Source organism: Astatotilapia calliptera, chromosome 23 (genome assembly GCF_964374335.1).
Source record: "Astatotilapia calliptera chromosome 23, fAstCal68.1, whole genome shotgun sequence".
In the NCBI taxonomy this organism is placed as follows: Eukaryota; Metazoa; Chordata; class Actinopteri; order Cichliformes; family Cichlidae; genus Astatotilapia; species Astatotilapia calliptera.
Genome location: NC_137443.1, coordinates 34747465 through 34753464, shown reverse-complemented (window position 1 = coordinate 34753464; position 6000 = coordinate 34747465). Strand labels below are relative to the sequence as shown.

At 44.4% G+C, this 6000-nt stretch overlaps 1 protein-coding gene across 1 annotated transcript in view; it reads left to right on the top strand.

Moving 5' to 3' along the window:
- The first annotated feature begins 574 nt into the window (after positions 1-574).
- Positions 575-6000, top strand: part of rp1l1a (rp1 like 1a) — a 33002-nt gene continuing 27576 nt past the window's right edge. The window contains exon 1 of the mRNA XM_026158113.2: positions 575-724. The gene's annotated coding sequence lies outside the window, so the exon portion shown is untranslated. The remainder of the gene's footprint in view (positions 725-6000) is intronic.

The following is a 6000-nucleotide window of genomic DNA, read 5'->3' as shown; positions in this document are numbered from 1 at the left end:
TCCTAGATCATTAAGGTTAACTGACTAGATGCTTCTAGTTGTTCTGGTTGTTTAAATCGGGCCTTTTTCTTTAGTTGCACCTAAAATTTGGAACAGTCTTCCTCTTCAAAGTAGGACCTCACCAGTACTCAACATCTTTGAAGCTCACTCGAAGACAGATCGTACCTCCCTTGTGTTTTTCTTTTATTTAGTTTAGTTTATGTTTTTTTCCTGTATTGTCCTTACTTTACTTTACTTTATTTATTTATATAGCACTCTTCACAGGATAAGAACCACAAAGTGCTTCACAATAATATAAAACTGATATACATAAAATAGCACAATCAAATATTCAACACAAATTTAGTTAAAAGCCAATCTAAATGAGTCTTGTTACTTTATTGCTTTCACAATAAATAAACTGATTGGACTTGATTTTCCGAGCTGTGCAGTTTGTGTGTTTACGTTCAATCCTACCGTTTTTACTGAAAGGCTTTCAAGTCATTACTTTGAAAGTCTTAATCGCTGTACTTCCGGGTTTTCATGCCGCGGACTTGCAGCGTGCGTGAACGCGCGCGCCCGCAACCTGTGCTCACTTCTCAAATCTCAGATAGCGAGCTCGCGGCGCTGTCTGCCGCTGACCACACCTGACTTTATTATCACTCTGTTATCAAACTGCTTCTTTATCGGGATCTACACTCGGACACTGATCTTCACTGGTTCCTTCCAGCATGTTTCCTCACAGGTAAGATGAACCTCTCTTTCTCACCTGTTGCTTTACGAACACCTGCTTCTCTGAACTTAGACAAAGCTGAACATCTGTGGTAAGGTTCTGTGTTTGTGTGTTTTCAATTTAATTTAATTTATTTTAGTGAGAATACAAACCCCAATGAGCAAGTGCTCATATATCCAGAAGGCTTGTGTTTGTGTATGTGGTCCAGTTGTGGGAATAAGGTCATCACATACCTGCTTATAGGATAAGAGACAAAAGGGATTGAGCAAAGGAGTGAGCGCACTTCCAAAAATAGGCCACCGCATGCGGAATAATCTCTGCTCTGTTTTCATTTTCATTTTTTCTGCTGACTGAAGTGATCACACAAGAGCAAGAGCAGAACTTCTCTCCGTTTTCAGTCAGTTTTAAGGTGAACATGTTCAAATTCAGTGATTCACTGTGTTCATATCACAAAGGAAAGTACTCCTGCAGGACTGAAGCCTATACCCATGTGTAACATCATCAGGCAAAGCGCACAGGTGATGAACTGCTTGATTTATCCTCTAGGAATACACATTAGTACCAAAACTTTCTCAGAGAGCAGCATCCTGACGCCTCACTGTGATGCCTCAGGTTCCTGTCAGCACCGGAACTACTCATCCTTGACTTCCTGTCTACCCAGAATCCCCCTGAGGGCCACCTACCTCTCCTCTGTCTCTCATTAAGGCTGTGAAGCAGATACAGATTGATGAAATGAGGAGTTACATAAATTTTACTTATGCAATAAGACACTTCTATAAAACCAAGACATATTTCAAGGACATTTTGAGCCTGTAGATGGAAATAATAAATGTCCCTGGTGTTTTTAAAAGTGTAAAAAGACGTGTTTGATTCTGTTTTTCTTCTTCTGCTCTTACTAGAGATTATTTTTAACTCCACAACACAGCATGCCCCTGAACAGCGGTACCAAACACTGCTCTGATTAAACATCTGTAACAAACCAACCTGTTGAGTAATAACAGCCAAAATATATAAATGATGATTAATTTTAAACAGTTTACCGTTAATGGCACCTTACATAAAATATATATTTTAAAAAATGTATACAGAAATTTAAATTGATGTTTTCAGATGTTTTTTTTTTATTATTTCCTTAATTTATTTACTTTTCCATTTAATTTATTTTTACATGTATTTATTCCCTTTGTATTTCCCGTTTGTTTGTTTGTTTGTTTGTTTGTTTGTTTGTTTGTTTTGGGGGGTTGTCTCTTGCTTCATTTCTTTTCTGCTTGTGTATAAACGTGATGTGGCTGCCATTCAAAGGGTATCGTGGGGTTTACATGGCACCTGTTGGCTCATGTATACACATCTTACACTCCACACTGTCAGCTGGGGAAGAGTGTTTTGAAAATAATAAGTGATTGAGGTTGTTGTTGATGACGTTAGCTTGACCACATGCATGTTGTTATATCTTCACTCCGGGTTACTAGTATAACAATGATACTCGGACCACAACGTAACTTGCGGTATTTATTATAACAGAGCAACTTAACATGGAGCTAGCCCGAGCAACAGCCGAAAAGCATCGTTTCCCATAATGCATCGGGGCAAGCCCACTACGGATCCTGTTACAACCCAAAATACACAACATCTCCTCCCCTCTTACAAAGGATGTACTATGAAATAAACAGGTGATCTACTCACAAACTTCAGTCTTCACTGGCACATGACAGTAATAGCCTCACAAACATTTCACCTCTTATTAACTGTAAGGTTACAACACCAACTCTTTTAATTGCTATCTTGGGGAGTGAGGGTGGACTACCTCAACCTCCCCCATGACCCATGGGGATTATTCTGCCCCGTTCATTTGGGTCAGGTGCCATCTAATAACTCAGACGAACAGGAGGCCGCCGCTCTCTATTGGGGTATCGGCGGTCTGTGGTAACGTCAGTCTGTGTGCTCTCTTGTGGAGCCTTTGTTCCTGACACCGAAGATGTCTCAGTCTCTCTTACAGTCTCCTTTACAGGTGGAACCACTGTTCCTGATGTGGTGGAGTTCTCTACTTGTGTGTGTGAAGGGGCTGACGAGCCGATGAGTGCATTTTCAAGATCTCCGCAAGACCCTTCTGCAGACACTGGTGCGGACCGGAGTAGCTGATCCACGTGTCTTCTCCAGACTCCATCGGCCACCTGAACTGTATATGAAACTGGACCAGTTTGAGCAATGACAGTTGCAGGAACCCACTTGTGTACTCCTCGGTAGTTCCTGGCCTGCACTGACTCGCCGGTGCTGAAGACTCTGCCCTTGACCTTTTGACCCCTGTACATGATTTGTTTCTCTTGTTGTTTTTGTACAGTGTCCTTCACAGTTGAGGGTTTCAAAAGATCAAAGGTAGTGCGCAGGTCTCTTTTGAACATTGCGTTGGCAGGAGATGTCCTTGTGGTCGCATGTGGACTATTCCGGTAGTTAAGCAGAAACTTGTGCAGTCTCTGATGCAGTGTTCCTTGGCCTTGTGATGTTTTCAGTGCATGTTTCATTGTCTGAACAAACCTTTCTGCAAGACCATTCGTTGCAGGATGGTATGGAGCTGACGTAATGTGCTGCACTCCATTAGCCTGTAGGAAAGCCTCCATTTCCTGTGAAACCAGTTGAGGTCCATTGTCAGAGACTATCTGAGTAGGAGATCCAAACCTACTGCACATTTCTCCTAGAGCTTCTATGGTCTTTTCAGTGGTGGCTGATTTCATGATGGTCACTTCAGGCCATTTACTGTGTGCATCAACAGCTACAAGAAACATTTTGTCCTCGTATGGACCTGCAAAGTCAATGTGTACCCGATGCCATGGCTCCTGTGGGAACTCCCAGGGATGAAGAGGAGCAAGTGGTGGGTTGTTCCGGACCATCTGACACGAAGAGCAGTTCTTAGCAATCTCCTCGATCTGTTTGTCCATATTTGGCCACCAAAAATAGCTTCTCGCTATTTCCTTCATTCTCACTATTCCACTATGTCCTGCATGCAGTTGCTTCAACAGTTTTGGTCGCAGTGACATGGGAATGATGACTCTCCTCCCCCACAGCAAACATCCCGCCTGAACAGAAAGCTCCGCCCGCTTTCCCAGGAAAGCCTTCAGGTCTACACCCTTACTTGCAGGCAGACCCTTAATGATCCAGTCCAGCACTGCTGCCAACACAGGGTCATTTCTGGACGCCTTTTTCACCTGCACAGCCGAAACAGGTGCTGTCTCTACCTCCCTGAAGTAGAGGATCTCAACTGTGTCAGAGACGGGTTTTTTAACAGGAAGGGGTAACCTGGACAACCCATCTGCATTGCAATGAGACTCCGATTTGCGATACTTGATGTCATAAGAATGTCCTGACAATATCAACGCCCACCTCTGGAGACGTGAAGCAGCAAGAGATGGAATCCCTGTATAGGGTCCCAGGATGGTTGTGAGAGGCCTATGGTCAGTAAACAGTGTAAACTTCCTACCGTACAGGTACTGGTGGAATTTCCGAACACCGAATACAATGCTCAGCGCCTCTCGTTCCAGCTGAGCATAGTTGGACTCTGCTGTGTTTAATGTCCTTGATGCGAATGCAATTGGCCTTTCTTCGCCATTTGGGAGAATGTGGGAAATCACTGCCCCCACCCCATAGGGAGAAGCATCACAAGCAAGCTGAATTGGGAACTTGGGATTGAAGTGGGTTAGCACCTCAGATGCAGTCAGTGAATCCTTTGCCTTTTGAAAGGCGTCTTGGCAGCTTGCTGTCCACTCCCATGCTTCTTCCTTGCGTAGCAGGTTGTGCAGTGGTTTCAGGAGTGATGCCAAGTTGGGTATGAACCGTCCGTAGTAGTTCAACAGCCCTAAGAAAGACTTTAACTGACTGACATTTCGTGGTGGGGTGCATCCACGATTGCTGTGATCTTCGAAGGTGCAGTGTGAAGTCCATTTGCATCAATCACGTGCCCTAGATATTCCACAGATGACTGGAAAAAGTCACATTTCTCCTTACGGACTCTCAATCCGTATTCCTTCAGCCTCTGAAGGGTCGCATCCAAGTTGCGCAGATGCTCTTCATCATCTGCTCCTGTACACAGGATATCATCCAGATAGCATTGCACACCAGGTAATCCACTCAGGATTTGATCAATCGCTCGTTGAAACAATGCTGGAGCTGATGTGATGCCAAAAGGCAACCTGCAAAATCTGAAAAGTCCCTTATGTGTGCTAATAGTCAACATGTCACGTGACTGCTCTTCAACGTGCATTTGCAGGTAAGCTTGGTTGAGATCTATTTTGCTGAACTTTTGTCCTCCACTCAGACCAGCAAATAAGTCATCAATCAGTGGAAGGGGATACTGCTCTGCTGTTAATACAGGATTCACGGATACCTTGAAGTCTCCGCAGATCCGGATTCCGCCATCCTTTTTGGGAACTGGAACGATGGGCGTGGCCCACTCGCTGGTCGTAACCGGCTCCAGAACACCATTCTTGACCAATGCGTCTAAATTAGACTCCACCTTGGGCCGAATGGCGTACGGCACAGGTCTAGCCTTCATAAAGACTGGCTTGGAGTCAGGCTTGAGATGCAGCTTCACTGTAATTTTTTTCATGCTGCCCAGCTCCTCACGAAAAACCTCCTGGTGTTTTCCCAGTATGGCCTGTAGCTGAGAGGAACCATGCGACAGCTTTCTCACCTCTTGCCAGTTGAGTCTGATTGTTTTGAGCCACACACGTCCCATTATAGCAGGGCAGTTCTTCTGCGTAACATACACAGGCAGCTTAGCAGTTTGGCCATTGTATTGAACAGTCACCTCTGCCATTCCTTTCATAGGCACTCGATGTCCAGTATATCCTTTAAATACTGTGTCGGAGGGTTTGAGTGGAAGGTGCTTCAGACATGTCCTATAGACATTATATGACACTAGTGATGCTTTTGACCCAGTGTCAATCTGCATTTTTACAACATGTCCCTCCAGTTTGGGCGTGACCCAAAAGCCGTCTGAGGTTTCGTCCACCTTCAGTATTCGCACAGTATTTATTGCAGACAACACTTCTTCATCTGAGGAGTCATTTGCTCTATCCTCATGAAGCTTAACTGTGTGAACATGTCTTTCTTTTTTGAATCTTGCAGTGCCTCTTTTATTCCCAGGCTTTGAGCCCTTATCCTTGCACCTTTTGTTCCTGCATGCCCGTGCTACATGACCTTTTTTTCCACAGTTGTTGCAATCCATTTCTTTGCACCAGCAATCACTAGCAAGGTGTCCTAACTTGCCACAGCGGAAGCATGGTCCCTGTGCATTT